At 42.9% G+C, this 15,041-nt stretch overlaps 2 pseudogenes; one reads left to right on the top strand and one right to left on the bottom strand.

Moving 5' to 3' along the window:
- Positions 1 to 3,458: 3,458 nt before the first annotated feature.
- Positions 3,459 to 6,589, bottom strand: LOC148151933 (uncharacterized; annotated as a pseudogene).
- Positions 6,590 to 8,677: 2,088 nt separating this feature from the next.
- On the top strand, positions 8,678 to 9,497 carry LOC148151932 (uncharacterized; annotated as a pseudogene).
- Positions 9,498 to 15,041: the final 5,544 nt, after the last annotated feature.

Genomic DNA, 15,041 nt, shown 5'->3' with positions numbered 1-15,041 from the left:
AAATTATTCCCAAACATGAGAATAACTATACAATTTGATAATCCTGAAACTTTTATTCAGGACTGTTCCTAACTTACTGTTTTATAAACTATCAACATTTTTTAATGTGTCAGCATTCTTCGAACGGTTTATCAGCATCTCTGAAATTTTCTGTTGGCATGTTTGTTGTCACTCACCTCTCAGCAAAACAGAGTTTCCGAAAGCATTGTTTTCCAGTTCAGGTCCTTTGCAGCTAATCTATATAGTTTGAAAGGTAACAGCCAATAGGAACCTACCTCCTGTAGCAATATTATTCCTCCTTTGTATTGAATTTTTTTTCCCATTCTTCCCTTGCAGTCTACCCCTTCTGAATGTGATATTAATAATGCTGTGGTCGAGAACAGCAGCTGTTGCCTACAGGGACAATGTTAATTCATTTGCCCTGATGTAGTTATGATTCTGGATTCACATTATGTTACTGTGTTTGTTTTTGTTTACATGTGGGATGTGGGTGTTTCTGGCCATCCAGCATTTATTTCCTGTCCCTACTTGACCTAGAGAAGGTGGTACTGAGCTGTCTTCTTGAACCGTCGCAGTCCATATACTGCCAGTTGACCCACGTTGCCCTGAGTGAGGGAATTCCAGGATTTCACCCAGAGACAGTGAAGGTACAGCAATATTGTGCTCCTGCTCATTTTCTGCTGTATTCTGTCAATTTCCTTTTTTTCATCTTTCTTTCCTTCTTTTCTTTCTACTTTACTTTTCTGTCCAGTTTGCCCTTACCATTTTCCCGTGGGGAGCTCAGCTGTGGCAGAGGCGGCCGCATCAGTGGCAGCAGCGAGAGATGGTCCCAGAGCACAGTGGCTTCAATGTTGGTGGGTCCAGTGCAGGACTCAGGGTGGAGGCAGCAACATCAGCATTGACGGCAACTTTGATGTCAGCGCTGGTTCAAAGGGTTACACTCTTGCATTGTTTAGGAAGGCTGTGTATGCTGACTGATGCTTCAATTGATTCTAAGATGGCAATGGAGTCAACAAGGCGAGATCAGCAGTGAGTAATGGTACTGGGAATGTGGTGACCTTGACGTTGCTGGGTCTGGTGGTTGATGAGCCAGGCTCATGGCAGTGGTGGGAGGGTGATCTAGATATTTCCTTTTGTTTCAGTTCTTTTTCTAACTTTGGCTGTTGTTTATAATTCTAACCATTGTATTGTCGGAGACTCTGTACACTTTTCACTGTACTCAACTCTTGTACACAGGTGCACATGACAATTAAATCTAATCTAATATTTCCAAATCAGAATGGTGAGTGGCTTGAAGGGGAACTTGTATCATGTATCTGCTGTCTATGTCCTTCTAGATGGAAGTGGTTGTGAGTTTGGAAGATGTTGTCAAAAGATCTTTGGTGTATTTCAGCAGTGCATCTGTTAGATGTTATGACTGAGTATCTGTGGTGAAGGAATGGATGCTTATGGATGTTGTGGCAATCAAGTTGGCTGCTTAATCCAGAATGGTGTCAAGCTTTGTGGGTGCTGTTGGAGCTGTCCCCAACCAGGCAAATGGGGAATATTACATCACATTCCTGACTTGGGCCTTGAAGATGATAGATAGGCTATGGGCAGTCAGCAGATGAGTTATTCACTGCAGTAGTCCTAGCCTCTGACCTGCTCTTGGAATTAGTGTGTTTATATGGTGAGTCAGTTGAGGTTTTGGTCAATGGCAACCCCTAGGATGCTAATAATGGGAGACAGTGATGGTAACACCATTGAATATCAAAGGGCAGTGTTTAGATAGTCTCTTATTGGAGATAGTCATTGCCTGACATTTATGCAAAAGAATGTTACTTGCCACTTGTCAGTCCAGGCCCAAATATTGTCCAAATCTTGTTGCATTTGAACATGGACTGCTTCAGTATCAGAGGAGTTGTGAATGATGCTGCACATTACATAATCATCAACGAACATCCCTACTTCTTACTTTCTAATGGAGGGAAGATAATTGATTAAACAATTGAAGATGGTCAGGCTTAGGACACCACCCTGAGGAACTCCATTCCTGTTTTGATTGCACTTGCCTCTATTTGATGAGGAACATCATGTAACAGCCTGGGCATCTAGCTGAAGCAGGCAGGAACTCCAATAAGATATTTAAATCAGGGTCCTGGCATGTTTAAAGGACAGTTGCATTCCTTTCAAAGGCATGAGTGGAAATAGCACAGAATGCTTGATCTATGCACTTCTCCCCAGAGATACAGATGTGAAACAACAATTGGAAAACCAATTAAAAAGGCACTCAAATTATTGCTTTCAGTGTGTAACTCACCTGGTTGGAGTTCTTCTTGTTGTTTCCTTTGGGAGGTAAAGATTTTCATTTTTTCCTCCTGCTAAAACTTCAAGTTGCCCCTTAAGACAGATTCACTGCTTTTCAACAATGAATTCCACCATTCTTCACTTGGGAAGTAGGGATATAAATCTGTGTGTATTTGTTGTGTATGTGTGTGTCTGTGTCTGTGTATCTGTGTCTGTGTGTGGGTTGTGTGTCTGTGTGTGTGTGTCTGTGTGTGTGCGTGTTGTGTGTGTGTTGTGTGTACAGATGCATTTATAGGAAGCACATAATAAGTGTTTTTTGAATACCTGAAGGGTTGGGAGAGGAACCTTTCAGAATGCAGAACAAGGATTTGAGTTTCCTCTCTGTTTGTTTCCTCTCTCTCATAGTTGCAGGGCTAGGGTGTGTCCAGGCACAATCACTCCAGCTGCCATTAGTAAAGACCAGCTAGATGGACTATCTGGCCTTTCCCTTCACAACAGCTTTGTTTGTATCCTGGTCACTCGATTGTGTTTGAAGGAAGAAGGAGAATCAGGATAGGGCTCTAAGGAGATCACACATGAGCATGGCTGAAATCCAGCAGAAAAAAATAAATTATACTAAAAGGTTCATGTTTTTCATGTGGCTCTCCATAAGTGAAATTCAGCACCAGCAAATATTCAATAAATGCAAAACTTTAATAATATCTAGATTAGAGCTGGCCAGCTTTTGTGTCAATTGAGGGGGCAATTTCATCTCTTTTTCACTCATGTAGCAAAATTGCAAATTTCAGGAAGATAAGGTTTGACACAATGTTGCTCTGAGGTTGAAGGCATGTACTGTACCTTTAAGAGAGTGTGAATGTTGTTTTGGCAGTGAGAGCTTGCAGGCACCTGTCATGTGACTGATCAACAGTCTCAGAGTGTACTGGAAAATTGAAAATATGTAACATTTGGCTGTAAACTAGATACCTCAGTTGTTCAAAGTTTGGGTGAAGATTTGTAGCTCGGGTGCTCATTGTTGTGGTTCTGTTCGCCGAGCTGGAAATTTTTGTTGCAAACGTTTCGTCCCCTGTCTAGGTGACATCCTCAGTGCTTGGGAGCCTCCTGTGAAGCGCTTCTGTGATGTTTCCTCCGGCATTTATAGTGGCCTGTCCCTGCCGCTTCCGGTTGTCAGTTCAGCTGTCCGCTGTAGTAGCCGGTATATTGGGTCCAGGTCGATGTGTTTGTTGATGGAGTTTGTGGATGAGTGCCATGCTTCTAGGAATTCCCAGGCTGTTCTCTGTTTGGCTTGCCCTATAATGGTAGTGTTGTCCCAGTCGAATTCATGTTGCTTGTCGTCTGCGTATGTGGCTACTAAGGATAGCTGGTCGTGTCGTTTCGTGGCTAGTTGGTGTTCATGGATGCGGATCGTTAGCTGCCTTCCTGTTTGTCCTATATAGTGTTTTGTGCAGTCCTTGCATGAGATTTTGTACACTACATTAGTTTTGCTCATGCTGGGTATCGGGTCCTTCGTTCTGGTGAGTTGTTGTCTGAGGGTGGCTGTTGGTTTGTGTGCTGTTATAAGTCCTAGTGGTCGCAGTAGTCTGGCTGTCATTTCTGAAATGCTCCTGATGTATGGTAGTGTGGCTAGTCCTTTGGGTTGCGGCATGTCCTCATTCCGTTGTCTTTCTCTTAGGCATCTGTTGATGAAATTGTGCGGGTATCCGTTTTTGGCGAATACCTTGTATAGGTGTTCCTCTTCCTCTTTTTGCAGTTCTGGTGTGCTGCAGTGTGTGGTCGCCCTTTTGAATAGTGTCCTGATGCAGCTTCGTTTGTGTGTGTTGGGGTGGTTGCTTTCATAGTTCAGGACTTGGTCTGTGTGTGTGGCTTTCCTGTATACCTTTGTGGTGAATTCTCCGTTCGGTGTCCTCTGTACCATCACGTCTAGGAATGGGAGTTGGTTGTCCTTTTCTTCCTCTCTCGTGAATCGGATTCCTGTGAGTGTGGCGTTGATGATCCGGTGTGTTTTCTCTATTTCTGTGTTTTTAAGGATTACAAAGGTGTCATCAACATATCTGACCCAGAGTTTGGGTTGAATTTGTAGTAAGACTGTTTGCTCCAAGCTTTGCATTACTGCTTCTGCTATGAGTCCAGAGATCGGTGAGCCCATGGGTGTTCCGTTGATTTGTTCGTATATCTGGTTGTTGAATGTGAAGTGTGTTGTGAGGGACAAGTCCAATAGTTTAAGTATGCCGTCTTTGTTACCTACCTTTGTGGTTAACAGTCTTACCACAAATTCAACCCCAAACTCTGGGTCAGATATGTGGATGACACCTTTGTAATCATTAAAAACACAGAAATAGAGAAAACACACCGGATCATCAACGCCACACTCACAGGAATCCGATTCACGAGAGAGGAAGAAAAGGACAACCAACTCCCATTCCTAGACGTGATGGTACAGAGAACACCCGAACGGAGAATTCACCACAATGGTAAACAGGAAAGCCACACACACAGACCAAGTCCTGAACTATGAAAGCAACCACCCCAACACACACAAACGAAGTTGCATCAAGACACTATTCAAAAGGGCCACAACACACTGCAGCACACCAGAACTGCAAAAAGAGGAAGAGGAACACCTATACAAGGTATTCGCCAAAAACGGATACCCGCGCAATTTCATCAACAGATGCCTAAGAGAAAGACAACGGAACGAGGACATGCCGCAACCCAAAGGACTAGCCACACTACCATACATCAGGAGCATTTCAGAAATGACAGCCAGACTACTGCGACCACTAGGAATTATAACAGCACACAAACCAACAGCCACCCTCAGACAACAACTCACCAGAACGAAGGACCCGATACCCAGCATGAGCAAAACTAATGTAGTGTACAAAATCCCATGCAAGGACTGCACAAAACACTATATAGGACAAACAGGAAGACAGCTAACGATCCGCATCCATGAACACCAACTAGCCACGAAACGACATGACCAGCTATCCTTAGTAGCCACATACGCAGACGACAAGCAACATGAATTCGACTGGGACAACACTACCATTATAGGGCAAGCCAAACAGAGAACAGCCTGGGAATTCCTAGAAGCATGACACTCATCCACAAACTCCATCAACAAACACATCGACCTGGACCTAATATACCGGCCACTACAGTGGACAGCTGAAACTGACAACCGGAAGCGGCAGGGACAGGCCACTATAAATGCCGGAGGAAACACCACAGAAGCGCTTCACAGGAGGCTCCCAAGAAATGAGGATGTCACCTAGACAGGGGATGAAACGTTTGCAACAAAAATTTCCAGCTCAGCAAACAGAACCACAACATACCTCAGTTGTTTTGACAACCACTCAAATCTAACAGTTTAAATTATGCCCCAAGATACTAAACCCCATTCAAGTTTGAATTTATTGTTTTTGACAAAATCAAACCAATGAAACAATCCAATGTATTGGGTCTAAAGAAGCTGGCATTTTGAAAGTTAACCAGAGAGCGTGACCGACTGCCATTGTCAGAGTAACTGCTAGCAAAACACTCTCTATCAAAGACAACTTTGCAGCAAAAGACCAAAGACACCCAGGGAGATCCACAGCCAGAGGAAGACAGTTGCTGTAGACGACAGCTGCTGTAGGGTTTTGAAAATTAAGTTGATGTAAGTCTAATATGGGCATTTTTGGAACAATATTGTTATAGAATGGGAGGTACGTAACAAACCTTTAAGAGAAAGGAGGTTTAGAATTGTAAATAGTTGTTGTTTAATAAATTGATATTTCTTCTTTAAATAGTGGAATTTGGGAGTTCGTCGTCACTCATATTTTAACAGATTACAAGGCAAGGTGAGCTTTTCTGGGTGTTTGGTTTAATTAACAGAAGGGTTCACTGCCATGTTGCAGCAATGTTAAACATGAATTTCAAAATAAATTTGAGATTTGAGGAAATTATAGCTTGCTTGAGCAAAAATTAAACATAAAAACAAAAAGTTGATCATTTTTAAAAATGAGTAATTAATAAAGATTTTAAATATTAATAAAGATGACCACTAAAAGGTACCAAAAGTAGCAATGCTGACTATGAAAATCTTCTTGTCATTTCAATTAAGAAGTACAGTCAGACAAAGATAGACTAGGACTCATTTTCAGATCATTAGGCAAGGGAGAGAAAGTCAGCGCCAAACTAAGATGTTAGGTTTACCTAACACTGGCCTTGCATTTGCTTCTGGTGGCAGGCACTCTGAGCTGATATCAGCAGAATTCATACTGCCCCATCTCACAGACTCATGCACAATTACACTCATTTTCCCACTCACTCACACACACACACACACAAAACACACACAAACAGGTGCTCACACACAGGCAGATGCTCAGACAGACACTTATAGAGCGACATAGTAGACATACCACACAGATTCATACAGGCCCATGGGCCTGTATGTCCCACTCTTTGTCTTTACTGTGCTGTTTTGGGGTGCCAACACCCAACACTGCCTTGCTGCCCCATAGCATTATTGATTCACTGCCATGCTGTGGTGTTCAGGAAACAATCATTCTCCGACTGTGTGCTGCTAGTCTAAAAACAGGATGCTTCCTCCCCACAACTTGCGGGTCCATTAGCAACACATGTTTGATTCAATTGAATACATAGTCTATTGTATCTTCCAAACACAATTTAACTGTAGTCCTCTGATTCTTTAACGAGGCTGGTTGGGCCACATACACAACTCCGTGAGGCTACTTTCTGACTTGTGGACCTTCTGTTGGGCAGGACAGATCTGGGGACAGAGGGGTATTAATGTAATTTACAGTCATCTGCGCTATAGATGGTGAAGTTCCCAAGAATCACTACACTATCAGCGATTTGGTAACAGCCTGGCAGCAGGAGATTTACATCATGGATGTGCACGGGTAGATGATGGACATTCCCTCCTAATGTTACAGGAAAGGGTAAGAAAGTGCTTTTCAGTGTCAGGGTAACAGGATTCCTCTTCTCAAGAACGGCTGGTCCAATCAAAGGGTCACTGCATTCTACAGTGTCACAAGGAGTATTGGTCAATCTAAAAATGGCAGGGAGACCTCAAAAAAGTAGACAAGAAAATGTTTTTTAAAAATTCTAGGACCATGAACTGGATGGGAAAGCACTCAGGAGCTATTGCTGGATCCACAGAGGCTGCCTTTCCTTCATTTTTTGTTGAAAGGTTCCTCCTCTTCCTCCTGGCTATTGGTAAGAGGCTGCTTGTACTTAGCTAGCAGCCTCTGTAGAGTAGACAAAATGTTCATAGTCAGTTAAAATTGATGTTAATAAATAATTTGCATGTTTAAATAATTCATTCCTGTCATTGGTCAAATTCCCTCATGGTGGGATATGGTTGTGGGATACGATGGCAGTGTGATCCATCATACCTCCCCATGACTTAATTGCTCTTTTTGTTAATATCTCTCTTCCCTTCTCCATCTAATAGACATCCCATAAGGCAGGAAGATCACGTGCTATATCCATTTCCATTGCTGGATTTTATTGGAATTGGGAGCATTTCATCAAATGCTATAGATTCTGGGGTGCTATTCAGTCTCTGCTCTGAAGTTGCTGGCCACAGTAATCCACACATCCAGGCAATGCCACAGTTCAGTGGTCACATCTACCAGGACTGCAATCAGTCTCAAGAAGACCCTGTAGAACCCAGCCTGTGATACAATGGGACATTGGGCAAGAAGTGTTTGACCACCTTTTGAAAGGCCATTGGGAGGGGGAGGAGGGGTTGGAGGTGGGGGGAGGGGTGAGGGGGGAGGCCCTGGCAATTTTTAAAATTCATACCATGGAAGAAGGAAGAGAGGCACTATCTTCTGGGGGAATGCCAATAATACACAAAGGACAGGCACCAAAGATTGTAACACCTTTCCATCCTGCTGTTGGAAAAACATATTTTTAGGAATAGATTCACTACACCCACTTGCTTGCCCATGTTAACCATATTGTGGTATCGGCAGGGTATTACTGTGCTCAGTTGAGCTTTCAATAAGTTCAACTGACCCAAATTATTTATCTACTGATGGTGAGCAGCTTGCTGACTTCAGCACTTGCCCACCCTCTTTTTGTTTGCAGCAGAGAGCAGCAGAAGCTGGGCGGAAGTGAGGTCGGAGCACAGAGGCTATTGGGAAGGTTATTGAGTGCTACTTAAGTAGGTGTGTTCTAGGCCCCAGGTCCTACACTATAGGGCATCCCTCTCACTCTCCTCCTCTAACCTAATTAAGAGTCCCCAGACTCGGAGCAAAAAAAAGAGGGTCAAGGGAAGTGTCTGGTGAGAAAAGTGCAAGTCTTTGGCTGAGGAGTCTACAGCGAAGAGGCTGAGTGAGGAGATTATACCACAGTTGAAGAGGGTGAAGACATGACTGCCAAGCTGACTCAGTGTGCTGTGTGCATGATGCGGGAGGTCAGGGACACTGATGGTGTCTCTGGCTCCTATAGTTGGGGAAAGTGTGAACACATTCAGCTTCGGAAGGGCATGTTGGAGCACTGAAGAAAGAACTAGATGACCTCAGGCTCATCCGAGAGAATGAGAATTTTATGGTCAGGACCTTCAGCAAGATCATTACACCAAGCAAACCAGAAGAGAGAAGGGAGATGACGATGAGGAAGGAAGAGATGATGCAAGTACAAGAGACCCAGGGGGAAGTACCTCTCATGAACAGGTTGAATCTCTTGGAAACTGTCGAGACAGATGACCCTGCCAGTCCAAGAGGCGGACATGTCTGCCAATCGAAAATTGGCATGGAGGCAGAGCCAAGGATTCAGACATCATGTAGAGCTGTGGTAATAAGGGACTCAATAGCGAGAGGGACTGAAAGGGCTTCTGCGGCAACAGGTGGGATTTGAGGATGGTGTGTTGCCTTCCTGATGCCAGGATCCAGGACATCGCCGCCAGAGTGCAGAGAATCTTCAAGGGCGAAGGTGAAGAGTCAGAGGTGGTAGTGCATGTCAGCACAAATGACATCGGGAAGAAGGGGAGGGACATTCTTCAGCGGGATTTCAGAGAACTCGGCAGATGGCTGAAAAGCAGGACTTGCAGGGTGGTTATGTCCAGTTTGCTTCCAGTTCTGCGGGCTGGAGAGGGCAGGAACAAGGAGATAATGGACTTGAATGTGTGGCTGAGGAACTGGTGCAGGAAGCAAGGATTTGAATTCTTAGACCACTGGGGTATGTTTTGAGATAAGGAAAGATTATACAAGAGGAATGGGTTGCACCTTAATAGGTAGGGGGAGGGGGGGGGCAACATTCTGGCAAGCAGGTTTGCCACTGCAACATCGGTGTTTTTAAACTAAGTAGTGGGGGGGGGGGGGGGGGGGAGGGGGCAAACTGGAAATTTAAGAAGTAAGTTAAAGAGAAAGTGAGAATAAGAGAAGTTAAGAAAGACAACAGAATCAATGGAGCAGAAAATTCAAGAAGGGATCATACAGTATGGTCAAGTGAAATAGGGATTGATAGGAAGGGTGAGGAGAGTAACAAATTAAGAATATTATATATGAATGCCCGAAGCACAAGAAATAAGGGGGATGAGTTTGAGACTCAATTGGAAATTGGCAGGTACAATGTTGTGGGGATAACTGAGACATGGCTTCAAGTGGACAAGGCCTGGGAAATGAATATTCAAGATTACATGTGCTGTCGAAAGGACAGACTGACGGGCAGCTGGGGTGGGGTGGCCCTGTTGGTGAGGAATGATTTTCAGTCCCTTATGAGGGGGTACATAGAATCAGGAGATGTAGAGTCAGGATGGGTAGAGCTGAGAAATTCTAAGGGTGGAAAGACCTTAATGGGAATTACCTACAGGCCCCCAAACAGTAGTCTGGATGTAGGGTGTAAGTTGAATAAGGAGTTGAAATTGGCCTGTTGTAAAGATATTACTACAGTTGTTTTGGGGGATTTCAACATGCAGGTAGACTGGGAGAATCAGGATGATACTGGACCCCAAGAAAGGGAGTTTGTGGAGTGCCTCCGAGATGGATTCTTAAAACAACTTGTACTAGACACTACCAGGGAGAAAGCAATTCTGGATCTGGTGATATGCAACAAACCGGATTTGATCAGGGATCTCAAAGTAAAGGAGCCATTAGGAGGTTGTGACCATAATATGATCAGTTTTAATCTCAAATTGAGAGGGAGAAGGGAGAATCGAAAGTGTCAATATTGCAGTTGAACAACGGGAACTATGGAGCAATGAGGGAGGAGCTGGCCAAAGTTCAATGGTTCAATACCCTAGTAGGGATGGCAGTGGAACTACAATGGCAGGTATTTCTAGATATTTTACAGAAGGTGCAGGATCAGTTCATTCCAATGAGGAAGAAACATCCTAAGGGGAGGCAGTAGTGGTCGTGGCTGACGAGGGAAGTTGAGGACCGTATAAAGATAAAAGGGAAGAAGCGTAACATAGTAAAGATAAGCCGGAAGCTGGAGGACTGGGAAACTTTTAAAAAGCAACAGAGGATAACTAAAAAGGCAATATGCTGAGAAAAAGTAAGGTACAAAGGCAAACTGGCCAAAAATATAAAGGAGGAAAGTAAAAGCTTTTTTAGGTATGTGAAAAGACTAAGATTGGGCCCTTGAAGACAGAATCGGGTGAATTTGTTATGGAGAACAAAGAAATGGCGGAAGAGTTGAATAGGGACTTTGAATCTGTCTTCACTGGGGAAGACACAAGCAATCTCCCAGATGTAATAGTGGCTGAAGGACCTAGGGGAATGCATGAACTAAAGGGAATTTAAATTAGGCAGGAAATGCTGTTGGATAGACTGTTAGGCTTGAAGGCTTATTCATCACTGGGACCTGATGGTCTGCATCCCAGGGTACGTAAGGAGGTGGCTCTAGAAATTGTGGACGCATTGGTAATCATTTTCCAAAGTTCTATCGATTCAGGATCAGTTTCTGCAGATTGGAGGGTGGCTAATGTTGTCCCACTTTTCAAGAAGGGAGGAAGAGAGAAAACTGGGAATTATAGGCCGGTTAGCCTGATGTCAGTGGTGGGAAAGATACTGGAATCAATTATAAAAGATGGAATTACAACTAATTTGGATAGCAGTAACAAAGTAGGTCAGAGTCAGCATGGATTTACGAAGGGGAAATCGTGCTTGGCTAATCTTCTGGAATTTTTTGAGGATATAACTATGAAGATAGACAAGGGAGAGCCAGTGGATGTAGTGTACTTAGACTTTTAGAAAGCCTTTGATAAGGTCCCACATAAGAGATTAGTGAGCAAAATTGGGGCACATGGTACTGGGGGCAAGGTACCTCCCTGGATTAAAAATTGGCTGGCTCACAGGAAGCAAAGAGTAGTGATAAATGTGTCCCTTTCAGAATGGCACGCAGTGACAAGTGGGGTACCACAAGGTTCGATACTGGGACTGCAGCTGTTTACAATATACATCAATGATATAGATGAAGGCATTAAGAGTAATATTAGCAAATTTGCTGATGACACAAAGCTGGGTGGCAGGGTGAAATGTGAGGAGGATGGTATGAGAATACAGGGTGACTTGGACAGTCTAGGTGAGTGGACTGATGCATGGCAGATGCAGTTTAATGTGGATAAATGTGTGGTTATCCACTTTGGTGGCAATAACAGGAAGGCAGATTACTGTCTAAATGGAATCAAGTTAAATAAAGGGGAAGTACAATGAGATCTAGGTGTTCTTGAACATCAGTCAATGAAAGCAAGCATGCAGGTACAGGAGGCAGTGAAGAAAGCTAATGACATGCTGGCCTTCATAACAAGAGGAATTGAGTATAAGAGCAAAGACGTCCTTCTGCAGATGCACAGGACCATGATGAGACCCCACCTGGAGTATTATGTGCAGTTGTGGTCTCCAAATTTGAGGAAGGACATACTGGCTATTGAAGGAGTGCAGAGTAGGTTCACGAGGTCAATTCCTGAAATGGTGGGACTATCATGTGTTGAAAGATAAGAGCGACTGGGCTTGTATACACTTGAGTTTAGAAGGATGAGAGGGGATCTGATTGAGACGTATGAAATTATTAAATGATTGGACACTCTGGAGGCAGGAAGCATGTTTCTGCTAATGGGTGAGTCCAGACCAGAGGACACAGTTTAAGAATAAGGGGTAGGACATTTAGAACAGAATTGAAGAGAAACTTCTTCACCCAGAGAGTAGTGGATATATGGAAAGCTTTGCACCAGAAGGCAGTGGAGGCCAAGTCTCTGGATACCTTTAAGGAAGTGATGGATAGAGATCTTAGAGATAGTGGAATGAAGGGTTATGAGGATAGGGCAGGAACAGGATACTGATTGTGGGTGATCAGCCATGATCATAATGACAGGTGGTGCTGGCTTGAAGGGCAGAATGACCTACTCTGCACCTATTGTCTATTGTCTACTGTCTATTATGGAAGTGAACTTGCAGTTGGGTGGGAAGTCGCTTGGACATCCACCCTATATTATGTGCCATCCCATCTCCAGCCACAACAGTGTTTAGACCAAACATATAGTATTAGTCCATGGTTTCTTTATGGCTGTTGCTCAAATATTTTGGTTTATACTCTTACTATCCAACAATTACAGAAGACGTGCTTTGGCCCATCAATATTCTCCCAGCCACTCTCACTTCTAGCGCTAGGCCCATAGCCTTGAATGTTATGACATTTCAAATGCTCAGCCAAGTACATCGTTAAAGGTTGTAAGGTTACCCACCTCAACTACCCTGCCAGGTAGTGCATTTCAGACACCCACCACCAAACATTCTTCAAATTCCCTCTAAACCTCTTTCCTTTCACTTTAAAGTTATGCTTAATTATTGATGACCTTTCAACTAAGGGGTACAGCTGCTTTCTATTTCTGTCCATGCCCCTTATAACCTTATTCACCTCAAAGACGTTTCTCCTTAAACTTCTTTGCTCCAAAGAAAACAACCCGGACTGATCCAGCCTCTCTTCATAGCTGAAGCGATTGATTTCAGGCAACATCCTGGTATATATCCTTTGCACCCCCTCCAGTGCATTCACAATGCTAAGGTATATTTCCTGCAGCTAAAACCAAAGTATTGAGGGTGGTAGAAATCTGACATAAAAACAGAAAGTATGGTAGAAACTCAACAGATCTGGCAGCATTTGTGGAGAGAGAAACAGATTTAACATCTTGAGTTTACTTCACAGCTGTTCTGAAGGTGTGTCAAGACTCTGTTTCTCTTTCTACGGATGCAGCCAGATCTGTTGAGTTTCTACAGCTCTCTCTCTGTTTCTTTCATATTTTCTACAAATATGGATTCCATTACCATTGTGCTTAGAATGCTTATGAATAATAAAGGCTTCAGGACTGACCTTTGCGAGACTCAGTTAACTGACTCTAACTTGATGAGATCTTCTTACCCTTTACATTCTCTGCTCAAACCAATCTTCCACCCAATTTGATATTTGCCTCTGGGTCCTTTGGGCAATTACTTTTGCAACTGACTTATAAAACATTTTTTGAAATTCAAGTTTTACAATTTTGAACTCCATTACCATCACCCACAAGGTACATCAGCAATAACCTGCCTTTCCTGAACCCATGTTGACTTTGGCTTTTGTCTTTTGTCTCAAATGATTCTGATTCTATCACTGCTGACAGTAATCTTGTTGAACTTTGTTTTCTAGAATCACACACACATATATATGTAGATATATAAATGCTTCTGCATTTCAGGTTATATTTGTTACATTCATCTTCTGTCAATCTATGGAAGATACAAAAACCAAATATTATAAATAATAGAAATCTGACATATAGACTGAAAATGCTGGAAATCCTCTGCAATTCAGACAACATATGCTGCGAGAAAAAACAGAATTGATGTTTCAGGTCATCATCTCATTTTGGAATATTAGAAGGAAAGGCAAAACTACATGGGGTAGCTCTGTTAATGAAAGATGAGATCAGTACAGTCATTGTAAACTGTCTTGGCTTTGAAGATCAAAGCACTGAATCAGTTGGAGTGGAAATAAAGAATATGAAAGGAAAGAAGTTTATAGGCCCACTATCAGCTACAGGATTTAGGAGAGACTATAAATGAAGAGTAAATTCAAGTTTTGTATGAAAGGCGATCAATAATTGTGCACAATTTTAATCTCCGTGTACATTAGACAAATCAAATTGACAACATTAGTCTTGAGTATGAGTTCATATCTGGGATAACTCCTTTAACCAATCCATTATGGAATGAATTAGAGAACCAGATCTGGTCATTTGTTATAAGACATGATTAAGTAACAACCTCATTGTAAATGAATCTCCAGTTGGGGTAGATATAGCATAATATGGGCTTCACATTTCAATTGAGGGTGAAAGACTTGGGTCTATTGATGCCTTAATTTTAAGGAAAGACAAGTAAAAGCCTGAAGGTAGAGTTGACCTCAGTGATCTGGGAATATAGGTTAAAAGGTAAGATAGTAGAGAAATAGTGCAGTCATTTAAGGAGACATCTACTCTAAGCATGCATACAGCAAATACACTGCTATTGTTTCAATTAAGGCCTTTGATAAGGTGTTACACAGGAGGCTACTGAGTATGATAAGGGCCCATGGTGTCAGAGGCAAGGTGGTAGCATGGATAGAAGCTTGGCAGTCTGGCAAAAAGCAGAGAGTGGGAATAAAAGGGTCGTCTCAGAGTGACAGCTAGTGGCAAGTGGTGTTCTGCAAGGCTCAATGTTGGGATTAGAACTTTTCATTTTATACATTAATGATCTAGATGAAGGAACTGAGGGCAT

The sequence above is a fragment of the Chiloscyllium plagiosum genome, unplaced genomic scaffold, assembly GCF_037043375.1.
Source record: "Chiloscyllium plagiosum isolate Xiang-an unplaced genomic scaffold, Cpla_swu_hap1 HiC_scaffold_2, whole genome shotgun sequence".
Taxonomy (NCBI): domain Eukaryota; kingdom Metazoa; phylum Chordata; class Chondrichthyes; order Orectolobiformes; family Hemiscylliidae; genus Chiloscyllium; species Chiloscyllium plagiosum.
This window is presented reverse-complemented; position numbering and strand designations above follow the sequence as displayed.